Consider the following 12,928-nt stretch of genomic DNA (forward strand, 5'->3'; position numbering starts at 1 on the left):
TACTGTAGAAATGATTCCTAAATTGGGTAGAACATTCAGCCATATGACCTATGAGACACACTCCCAACTAATGAGTAGTTTATTTCTGCCTCACTTAACACCAGAGGAGAAATACATCTGCTTTTCCATCTGTGGGCCTTTGAAATCTTAGCAGTCTGTGTCCACAATTATCTCAATGCCTCCTCAGATAAAAGAAAGTGAATTATACAATGGTTTAATGCAAAGAGGATCTTTGGTGCAGACAGACCCAGGTTCAAATGTTAACATGATCATTAATATATTGGGGGGCTTTAGGAAAACCACTTACATATTTTTAAACCTTACTCTCTTCTTTAGAACACTCACAGTGTACTTCAGAAAAGAAAATAGCAGTTCATTCTGCTTTTCTCAGTGTCTGATATATACAGGGTAGTCATAAAAACTGTAATTCTCTTAAGTGTGAGGTCCCAGGTTTAAGGACTATTTTACAATGTTTTAAAGTTAAGTCATTCCTCTAAGCTTGAGTTTTAGACTATGCTCTTAATTTAAGCACCATATCTACTCATAAACCAGAAATAAAACGTGCATTGTTTTTTCATAAAGACAAAATCTGAATATGGTTTTTACATTCATAATAGATTTTGATGGGTTTTGGAGTCATGTTTGGGGTTAAATTTTCTACTGCACGTTTTAAGATATGATATGCTTAAATTATAATAATGAACTATATGATGTAATGAGATAAAGGCAACAGGCTGTAAACTTACTAATGTTATTATTTTAGCAAGTCAGTTCCTATGAGAGTTTATATAAAATGGGAAGGATAGTATTATTAGAATTTTTGTGACAAATAAGTCATATGTAAAAACTATAAGGTATTTGGCATATAGACAATACATAATAATTCTTAGTTTTAATTATTTGTTCCTCCATTCTAGGAAAAAAAGCTTCTACATATAACCAATTTTTCTACATTAATTGCTTTACATTAGCCCAAACTATTTTTAAAATGTCTTTATCATTAGGAAAGTAACATTAATAATAACTAATTCAAACAGCTCAAAAATGCCTGCAATAAAAAGGGAACCCCCTTTTACTTCAAATTATCTGTCTTACATTTATTTATTTGTAAATGTATGCACATGTATACACATGCATGTATACCTTTTATACTCAAGGGGAACAAACTCATTTGTTTCATGTAACAATATGTATTTTTACAAATATATAATTCTAATATAAATTGCTAGATATGCAACTGCTTTCAAAAGTCAGTGCCTTTGTGATATTAATTAATTTTGCAAAATTGCCCTCTAAAATACTTGAGTCTATACTCTCTGACCAAGAGACTATGAAGTGAAATTTTCCGCATGCCCTAAAATCATTATTGATTATAATCCAAACTTGTCAGTCTGATAAAGAACAGAAACATCTCAAATTAATCATAACTTGTATTTTTCTAAGAAGTGAGGTTCACATTTTTTTGAAATTTCCCTTACACTATACATGTGTGATAGGAACATTAGCTTCTTGTTCAATTAGAAATATGAATTCCTCTGTATAGAAAGGCATGGATTTTCTGTCACATGTTTCAAATATTCATATACATTTAGAATTTTCTTTCTGATTTTAGTAATTAATTATCAACATGACTTTCCTTGTGCAGAAGTTTTAAATTTATGTTTTAAAATAATTTATTCATTTACTTATGGCTTCAGTAATTTCAATCATTTTTTGGAAACGCTTTCCCCCGATTAAACTTTATGAAATAAAATTGCCCATAACTCATTCTAGTACATTTATTTATTTATTCATTTATTTATTTATTTATTCATTGACACTTAATTTTAATTAGACACAGAATTTATTTTGGTGTATGAGATAAGATAGGGATCTGGTCTTCCTTTTTTTTTTTCTCCAATTGTCTTACTGGTTATCTCTCTAACACTTATTCAATAAATTATTTATTCATATTGTTGTTAATATATACTAATTACATGCATCCATGTTTATTTAATAAGAAATAGAAACTTGGTTTTATTAAATGCATTTTCTGATCTAAAAATTAGGGAATTTGTTTAAATATTTTTAAAAACTAAATCAATCTTTCATTCCTGAAATGAACTACATTTGAGTGTAATTCACTATGCTGATAGATGTGTGCTACTGAAATACATTTGGTAATATTTTTGAAATATTTCTTATTATTGTAAAATAGCATAAAATTTACCATTTTAACTATAACAAATATATATCACTGTCATTATTATTTTTAGAGACAGGGTCTATATTACCTAGGTTGGACTTGAACTTCTGTGTTTAAGTGATCCTCCAGCCTTAGCCTACCCAGTAGCTGGGAAGTAGCTGCATGCCACTATACCTAGCCCATTTTAACTAATTTTAAGTGCACGGATATGTGGCATTAAGTACATTCACAATGTTATGCAACTATCCATTTCTAGAAGTTTTCATCATTCCAAACAAAAACTCGGTACTCATTAATGAATAATTTATCATTCCTTCCTCCCCACAATCCCCTGTAACCTCTATTCCACTTTCTGTCTCTATAAATTCGCCTGTTCTAGGAACCTCATGAAAGTAGAATCGTATATTTGTTCTTTTTGACTGGTTTATTTAGCATAATGTGTTCAATGTTCATCTATGTCGTAGAATGTAATAGAATTTCATTACTCTTTAAGGCTGAATAACATTCCATTATACATGTATACCACATTTTATTTATCTACTAGTTTGTTGAGGATATTTGGGCTGTTTTTATCTTTCAGCTATTGTGAATAATACCTCTATGAACAAACACTAATGCTCAACACTTCGTAATATTTTACAGTTTTCCAATTGGTATTCACAAGTGAGGTTTTTCTACAGTTTTATTTTTTGTGACATCCTTGTGAAACCCATATATTTTTAAGAAGGTTATTTATAAAATGGCATAAATCTAAAATTGTGTATTACATAAATTTATGTTCACAATGGTTTACCTTAAAATGAAAATAAAAGTTACTCCTAATTTCTCTACATGGATCCAAATGTCTTTCAACAAGTTGGCTGCAGTCAGGTCCTAACTTAATAAAAGTATTAATAATCCCTTATCTACATGTTTCTGGGTAAAAAGCATTAATTTTTACTTCCTTATTGCTCATAGAAAGTTTTATTTTTCTCCGAATCCCCCAAAATACAATATTTAAGTTGGTATCAAATTCACTTGCTTCCACTTTTCAAAATCAATAATAAAATGGAAATCCATTCCATTGATAATGCAATGTCTCTTGATTATAATGGTGATATTTCTTTTCTGATCTCTTAAACATCTGTCTACATAAAAAGCCACTCCTACTGCAACAACAAAAGAAATAGCAGAAGATCCATCTGTGCGCTAATGAGTGTAGAGAAGCTTACTGAAGGCTCACTGAGTTAAACAAACAAACAAATGAACAAACAAGCAAATGAAGAATGGCAGGATTGTAGAGAGGGCCATGAGATGAAAGATTTTTTGGCTGTCATGGGGCCCTAAAGAAAGAATACGGGTTTGGACATTTTTCAAAAAGCACCTGCATTTTAATGGTCCTTTTGAAGCAGTCTTCAGTTTTCCAGTTGAGGGTAAATGTGAAAATAAGAAGCAACCCTCCCAAATAAGGTAGAAAATATTGGCCTAAGGTATTAGCAGGAAAGGGCTAGGGGTTTTGTTGCAGAATGAAAACAACTAGTTAAAACAGGCTGAATATTCACTAGACGTAGAAAAGAAGGAGAGACTGGTATGATTTCAGGAAAATCAAGGACATATTCATAAGGGGTCATAAAAAATGATGTGAGTAGAAGCACAACTAATTCGGAATTAGAAATGCATGACTCAATGTGGGATGAAAACATAAAAATTAAAAAAATACAAAATGGAAAAATAATATTTGAAGTACATGGGTTTGGCATTAATTAAAAGGATGGGTAATCAGAAAAGACAAATTCTAGACATAATACCACTGACAATTTCTGAATTTTTCTAGAAAACAGGATTATTTCACATGCCATTCTATTGGAGAGAATATGGTCTACAGCAATTTGAAATTTTTTTCCTCATAAAAATGTGAATCAGTGTCATATCATTTTCTCAATTAAAATTTAAATTCACAAACGAGGAGTTGGGAAACTGATATGAATGAAACTGAAATCACAAAGCCCATCAAATCCTCTCTTCCATTTACTTTAGAAAAATAAAAAGCAATGCTGTGCAGTGGTCTGTGGTAAAGATAAAACAGGTTTAAGCTGTAAGCTACAGAGTGGCTTCTGAAAAACCATATTGCTTACAAAAATAGACATGTTTCCAAGATTATAAGTGGCTATATTTGGCTTTGAGTCGTAGTTTCCACAGGAGTCGTAGTTTCCACATTTAGGAACTATTCTTAAATGATCTGATAACTACTTTAAAAGTCAGAAAAATCACACTCATCAAGTACTTGGACTTGGGTATTTCATCTTTTGATGTATAAAGAAGGAAACGCACACTCTGTGGGAAGACATGGCAAGTTGCAACCAAGGGTGAGACTTCTTCCAACCAGGCACAGAAGGCTGCCCCTTTTTCTGGGACTAAACAGAAGAAGAAGAAGTATAGAGCAAGTGAGATAGTTTTAAACACATTTTGGAACTTCAGTTTTCTGCATTAATCTACATAAGAAATTTATTTGAAAACCAGCACAGGGGAATGTGGTTGCGTTTGATCTTAAAAAAGGCCAAATTTGGGGCAGATTTACACTCCTGGCAATATATTGCTTTAAAAAGTTGGCAGTAACTCAAGTCAAGAAATATAAAGTGGGCCTTGGGGCAAATGTAATTGAAGAAAAGGTCTGATGTATTTCACAGAATTCTAAAAGTACATCAAAGAAGATACTTTTAAAGGCACTGAGAGGCTGAATTGCCTAGGTGAACAAACAGGTACACCAGCAAGCAACAAGTAGATACCCTCTTACAAGAAGAAGCCGCACATTCCAGTCCTCTAATGGTCTCTCACTTTACCCAGACATGTGCCAAGCATTCCTTTTGCATGTCTAGTAGTAACAAAATATAGCACAGCTTGAGCCATTTAAGTATATCTTGGTTTATTAGATCCTACAAGGCACTTGTTTGTTGTGGCACAAGAAAATATGGAATTTTAATCATTTCTCAAAGGATAATAATTGTCTTCATTAATATCAAATTTATACCCTAAGCTATGTTTTTATTCTTTTGGTATCTGTAACAGCTTTGCATTTTACCACTAACTCATGATGTAATTGTATTGAAAACATTTAAAACTGCAATTAAACTCAATACACATAGTTCCTATGCTACAAACAACTTACTATAAGAAGCCAGTACCACGTTTACACATGTACAGACAAAAACAGTGAGCTATGATCACTGAATGCCTGAAAGACATTGTATTAGGATGCTGACTGTAATATGCACTATAGGTGGAGATGTTAAAATTTGCAAGAAATGGTATATTCAACAATGAAACATAGTATGTGTGGAGGAGAAATAGTTAATGTTAAGAACAGTGTTTGTTTTCCAGTCATATATATATATGTGTATATATATATATATATGTATACATGAATATGAATATATACACATTTATATTTATATATACATATATATTTGTGTGTATATATATATGTGTGTATATATATTTCTTTTTAACTGCTCCTTGCAAAGACGGGCTAACTCATAGGCAGTGCCCCTAGAATCAGCCTCCAGAGTCTTTTACATGAATGTCTTAGGAATATGGAGGAACATATTGACAAATGTTGCCTTTGTAGAGGCTTAACTATCAAGAAATAATTGGAAATTGGGTCAAACTGATGGACTAGAAGCAAGAAGCTCATGTGTACTGCTCTCATGGAGAGGAAAGAAAAGGGCTAGTGAACACTGACCCAACGAGCTGATCACTTAAGAAATCACTTTGGGATCCATCAAGGCAGGAAGAGGACACAGCAGAGAAGAACAAAGCTGGGCAGTAGCCTGTATGGAATCAATGTGTAGACAGGAGAAGCTCCCCATATGGGAAAGGGTAAGTGACTAGGAGTCCCATGGGAGATTCACACTCTCTTGACAGGGACCTGTGCAAGACTAGGGATGGGAAAATGCCCTGGCCCCACTGCATTACACCACACACTTCTAAACTGAGGCAGAGAGCTACCAGTAGTTTTGGCAAAGGTAAGTCTCAAGTCCACAGAGGCCTCTGAAGCCTTAGACCCTGGAACAGACTAGCACCAGTGCCATAGCCCTGATGGAAGCCACAGTTGCAATGTGTGGGAGCAGTAAGATTGATCCATCCACCCTCACCAGACAAAGCTTGAGGCCAGCTTCTGTCCCAGTGGTCCCTCTTCTGCTTGAACTCAGCTAGCAGGTACAGCCTTCTTACAGTCTTACAAAATACCCAGATAGCAGGGCAGGTGACTTCACCTACCCCAAACACTGGTAGCAATGTGCGCCACGCCTGCTAGATCTTTTAGCCCACTGTCTTACTTCTGTCCAAAATCTGTGGGAAGGCATAATCGTGTTCCCTGGGGAAGCACCCAGACAGTCATCTGACCCCACCCACTCCCGCAGCACCTAGCTGAGTGGGACCTGCCGGCTTGGTTGGTGACTAAGCAGGAAGGAGCCTTCACTGAAAGAAGTGAGACACCTGTGTTCACAGGCTGGTGGAGGATCAGGGCATGTCTCCCTCCACAGGGCCAACTACAGCCTGTCTATGGACCACTGCCGCTACCTGAGAAAGCCCCATGGACCAAAACATCCAGCAAAAGAAACGCAGGGATGGAGCTTGATTGAAGGGGGCTCCTCCAAGGCCTGGGAGCAGACTGTGTGAGTGGGCCATCCCTCTCCAAAGCATCACAGAGAACTACTGCCAACTGTGCCAAAAAATAGAAGAACTACGTAGGACAGTAAGAGCCTATCTGCTGGCTAACACTCTTAAGTGCCACCTACTGAACTGTGGCCAAAAAATACAGGACTGAAATATTTTGCCAGGATATCCCAGCCAACACATGTGCACCCTGCTATACCACCATGGCTGCTGGCACATGAGAACAACCATGGATCCCACTGCCACCACCCTGATGAAGTACTTTGGCTGGCACTCCCCATCAAACAGTTGTGGCCACAAACCAGGATCAAGTTATCCTCCCCAGCACAGCAGGTTCCTAAACCTCAAGGGGCCAGAGAACAAAAATGGGGACCGGGTACCAGCCCAATCAAGGTAAGAGCATGTAGCCCAGGAGTGCAGAACTGAGCCGTGGCCCCCTGAAATATTCCAGAATCAAAGCCAGTTGACTGAACCCGCCTTATACCAAAGTCAAAATGCCAAGGGCATCAAAGAAGATAAACGCAAAAAAAAAAAACCCAACCAAAGGACAGTGACTTCAAATATTAAAGGACCATTTACCCACACAGAGAGAAAGAACCAGTGTAAGAACCCTGGCAACTCAAAAAACCAGAGTGTCTTCCTACCTCCAAACAACTTAATTAGTTCCCCAACAATGGTTCTTAACCAGGCTGAACTGGGTGAAATGGCAGATATAGAATTCAGGGTATGGATAGGAATGAAGATCATAGAGATTCAGGAGAAAGTCAAAATCCATTCCAAGGAATCTAAGCAATACAAAGAAAGAACCAAGTAATCTGATAGAGCTGAAAAATGGACTACAAAAATTTAATAATACAATCACAAGTATTAACAACAGAATAGACCAAGCTGAGGAAAGAATCTTAGAGCTCAAACACTGGTTGTCCAAATCCACTCAGTCAGACAAAAATAAAAAAAAAGAATAAACAAATATGAACAAAACCTCTTATAATATGGGATTATGTAAAGAGATCAAAACTACAACTCACTGGCATCCCTGAAAGAGAGAGAGAAAGCAAGCAACTTGGAAAATGTATTTGAGGATACTGTCCACAACAATGTCCCCAACCTTGCGAGAGGCCAACATCCAAATTCAGGAAATGCAGAGAACCACTGTAAGATACTATAGAAGATGACCATCCCCAAGACACATAGTCATCAGATTTTCAGTCAAAATAAAATAAAAGATATTAAAGGCAGCTAGAGAGAAGGGGCAGGCCACCTACAAAGGAAACCCGATCTGGCTAACAACAGTCCTATCAGCAGTAACCCTGTAAGCCAGAAGAGATTGAGGGCCTATATTTATCACTCCTAAAGAAAATAAACTACAACCAATAATTTCATATCCTACCAAAATGAGCTTCATAAGCAAAGGAGAAATAAGATTCTTTTGAGACAAGCAAATGCTAAGGAAATTCATTAATACCAGACCTGCCTTACAAGAGGACCTTAATAGAATACTAAATATGGAAACAAACGACCATTATACACCACCACAAAAACACACTTAAGTACATAGACCATTTACACTATCAAGCAACTACACAATCAAGTCTGCATAATAACTACCTAATAACATGATGACAGGATCAAATCACACATATCCAAACTAACCTTGAATATAAATGGGTGAAATGCCCCAACTAAAAGGCACAGAATGGCAGATTGGATAAAAAAGCAAGACCCAACTGTATGTTCCTTGAAGAGACCCATCTCACATGCAATGACATCCATAGGCTCAAAGTAATGGGATGGAGAAAAATCTACCAAGCAAATGGAAAGCAAACAAACAAACCAAAAATCAGGGGTTGCTACTCTAATTTCTGACAAACAAACTTTAAGCAAACAAAAATCAAAAGAGAAAAAGAAGTACATTATAAAATAGAAGGGTTCAATTCAACAAGAAGACTTAATTATCCTAAGCATATATGCATGCAACATAGGAGTACCCAGATTAATAAAGCAAATTCTTAGAGGCCTACAAAGAAACCTAGATAACCACACAACAATAGTGGGAGACTTCAACACACCACTGACAGTACTAGACAGATCATCGTGGCAGAAACTAACAAAGATATTCAGAACCTGAACTCAACACTTGGCTAAATGAACCTAATAGACATCTGAAGAACTCTCTACCCCAAAATTTCAAAATATATATTTCTCTCTGCACATGGCACTTTAAAATCGACCACACAATTGGCCATAAAACAATCCCCAGCAAACTGAAAAAAAAAAAAAAAAAAAAACCTGGAATCATACCAAGCATGCTCTTGGACCACAGCACAATAAAAATACATATCAATGCTAAGAAGATTGCTCAAAATCACAGAATTACGTGGAAATTAACCTGCTCCTGAATGACTTTTGAGTGAACAATGAAATTAAGGCAGAAATCAAGAATTTCTTTGAAACTACTGAGAACAAAGATATAACATACAAGAGTCACTGGGACACAACTAAAGCCTTATTAATAAGAAAGTTTATAGTGCAAAATGCCCATATCACATAACTAGGAAGATCTCAAATTAGCAACCTAACATGACACCTAGAGGAAGTAGAGAAACAAGAGCAAACCAACATCAAAGCTAGCACAAGACAAGGAATAAACAAAACCAGGCTTGAACTGAAGGAAGTTGTAACATGCAAAAAACACAAATGTTCGCGTCCAGGAGTTGGTTCGCTGAAAGAGTAAATAAGATAAACCACTAGCTAGACTAATAAAGAAAAAAAAAAAAAGATGATCCAAGTAAACATAAACAAATAACAAAGGGGACGTTACCACTTTAGGGATCCCACAGAAATACAAAAACCTTCAGAGACTATTAAAAACACCTCTATACACACATATGCTAGAAAACTTGGAAGAAACTGGTAAATTCCTGGACACATACAACCTCCCAAGATAGAACAAGGGAGAGACTGAATCCCTAAACAGACCAATAATGAGTTCCAAAATTGAATCAGTAATAAACCGACTACCAACCAGAAAAAGCCCAGGACCAGTTGGATTCACATCCAGATTTTACCAGATGTATAAAGAAGAGCTGGTCCCATTCCTACTGAAACTATTCCAAACTCTAACTCAGTCTATGAGTCCAGCATCATCCTGATACCAAAACCTGGAAGAGACACGAAGAAAAATATTAAAACTTCAGGCCTATATCCTTGATGAATGTAGATGCAACAGCCCTCAACAAAATACTAGCAAACCAAATCCAGCAGCAGATTAAAAAGCTAATATTCCACAATCAGATAGGCTTTATCCCTGAGAAGCAAGGTTGGCTTAACATATGCAAATCAATAAATGTGATTATTCACACAAATTAAACTAAAATCAAAAACCATATGATCATTTAAATAGACACACAAAATTATTTCAATAAAATTCAACATCCCTTCATGTTAAAAACCCTGAACAGACTAAGCATTGAGGGAATATACTTCAAAATAATAAGAGCCGTCTATGAAAAACCCAGAGCCAACATACTGAATGGGCAAAAGCTGGAAGCACTCACCTTCAAAACCAGAACAGACAATGACACCCTCTCTCACTACTCATATTCAACATAATACTGGAAACTCTGGCCAGAGAAATCAGGCAGGAAGAATAAATAAAAGACATGCAAATAGAAAGGGAGAAAGCCAAACTATCCTTATTTTCAGATGATATGATACTGTACCTATAAAGCCCCATAGTCTCTTCTCAAAAGCTCCTAGATCTGATAAGGAACTTAAGCTAAGTTTCAGGATACAAAATCAATGTACAAAAATCAGTAGTAGCATTTCTATACACCAACATCAAAGCTGAGAATCATATCAATAATGCAATCCCATTCACAATGGCCACAAAAAAACTAGAAATACAGTTAAACAAAAAGGTGAAAGATCTCTATAATGAGAATTATATATTTATATTATAAAAATATAAAGCCAAATATGAAAAACTGCTCAAAATAATTTAATATTATAATATGACATATTTCCCCAAGTTAAATTATTAAACGTAAAGCACCAGGGCTAGATAAATCATTCTTAAAGAGCATTTTTATAATTTTTATAAATTAAATTTTAAACTTCATTCAATTTCTTGTAGCATTCAACTAAGTCAGCAGATTAACTTGAATTTGGAGAGTAACTGAAACACAATCTATCCAAAAAAAGTCATGTAGTAAAGTCTTGAGAGGGCCATTTCCCCAAGAATTCCCATAGTCATTTATTGCTCTTTGAGAGGACTGTGTCATCATCACATTAATTATTGGTACAGACAGCAGTTGTCAAGGGGAGAAATGGTTCTGAGAGAAAGCTGTATAAAGGAAGTCTTTCACCAGTGTGGCCCCCTGAAGGATAAATCACTTTTTTAATTATAAAAGATTAAATTTTAAATCCATAAATACTGTTGTGTTCTGCTTAACAGCTCATAGTATTACACCACATCACACATTTTACAGCTCATAAATGTACATCAAATACAGATGAAGTTTAGTGATCATAATCTTAACTATCTCACTGATATTTTTCTAAGAAGTGGAAAATGAACAGCAGGAAAAAAATCACAACTTTTGTAATAAAATATGGTTTGTTTTCAAAAGATTATTAAATATAATAAGACATAGTTTGTTTTCAAAATATTATGATTTATTGTTGTACTATAAAAACCAGAACAAGGTAGGTCAACTTTGATAAGTGAGTATAAATCTGCTTCTCAGAATTTCACTCTTTTTCTATAAAAAAGCTCTAAAGTTCTCTTACGTGTGATAATTAGGTGAAATGAATATTCCTTTAAAAATAAAGGAGTTTGGCAGGCTATCCATAAGTTAAAGAAATGGTAAATTTTCTCAAGCATGAATTGTTATTTGAGACTATCCCATAAAACTATTATATTAACCATCAGGTGTTATCATTTTTCACATTCTTCCACACTTAACATGAAAAAGTAATGCAAATATGTGGGCATGATCAGTCAAGTTAAAAATGTAATGGTTCACCAAAAATGAAGAATCTAAAATTATAGTAACTGCACTAAAGATTTCCATCTATAACAGAAGCATGACCTTGAGCAATTCAAACTTTTTCAGTTGCCTCATCTATAAAATAAAAGTTTTATTTTTTCTGTGATTTCCAAGATTAGTCCCAGCCTAAGCATTCCATGATTTTAAAAATTATAAGAGAGACAATAGTTTGCTGGTGATCCGTGGTCCATGGCAGTTAAGAATAAGCAGTTTTATTGTTAGAGCATTTTCTTATACATTACAAAATAAAACTTCACACAAAAATTTGACATCATAGAATATTCTTATTTTGGTATTCATCATTCTGAATCAAACATAGATCTGGTAATAATCAGCATAAAACCACTCATATGGGAACTTGAAGAGCCATCAAGACTTTAAATGCCTTACGTACCTTGCCAGCTTAATTTGATCAGAGACTATAGAACTACATTTTTATTTAGAGGCAAGTATTAAGTCTGTCATTGACTTTCCCATATCCAGAGATAAAAATGTTATTCCAAGAAACATCATCAAGTTATACCATATTTAAATGTATGATTTATGAAAAGAAACTTCTATTCAAGACTGTAACTGGTTAATTGATCAACCAATTGATCATTATTCTTTATACTCCAACATATTTCTACCTTATTTCACTACTATGCAAATTTTTCATGTACATTTCTAAGACTGCCCAATTTAATATTCAAGAGAACATGATTATAAAGCAAATCTAATAAAGTTTATTTTAAAAACATATACCTATGTAACACAGCTTTCATGCAATAGAGTCTAGCTCAAAAAAAAATTGCATGCCCAAAATACTTCATCTCAAAGATAAATTTTATGGTTTGCTGGGCTTTAACAATTTTATCCCTGTTTGAAATAATTGTAGACAAAGCATCTAGTTAATTATATTTACTAAAGTTTATCATATTAGAAGACAATTGGTAAACCAGAGCATTTATTTCTGTAATCGTTACTATTAGGATAATCACATGGTCCTTGCTTCACATTCACTCTTCAGAAAGTAAATTATCAGCTTGAATCTTTGAGT

General features: G+C 34.7%; 1 protein-coding gene across 13 annotated transcripts in view; it reads right to left on the reverse strand.

The window, feature by feature from the left end:
* The window catches only part of KHDRBS2 (KH RNA binding domain containing, signal transduction associated 2), a 795,325-nt gene that overhangs the window by 672,776 nt on the left and 109,621 nt on the right, over positions 1 to 12,928 (reverse strand). The window lies entirely within an intron of this gene.

Source organism: Pan paniscus, chromosome 5, assembly GCF_029289425.2.
Source record: "Pan paniscus chromosome 5, NHGRI_mPanPan1-v2.0_pri, whole genome shotgun sequence".
Classification (NCBI taxonomy): Eukaryota; Metazoa; Chordata; class Mammalia; order Primates; family Hominidae; genus Pan; species Pan paniscus.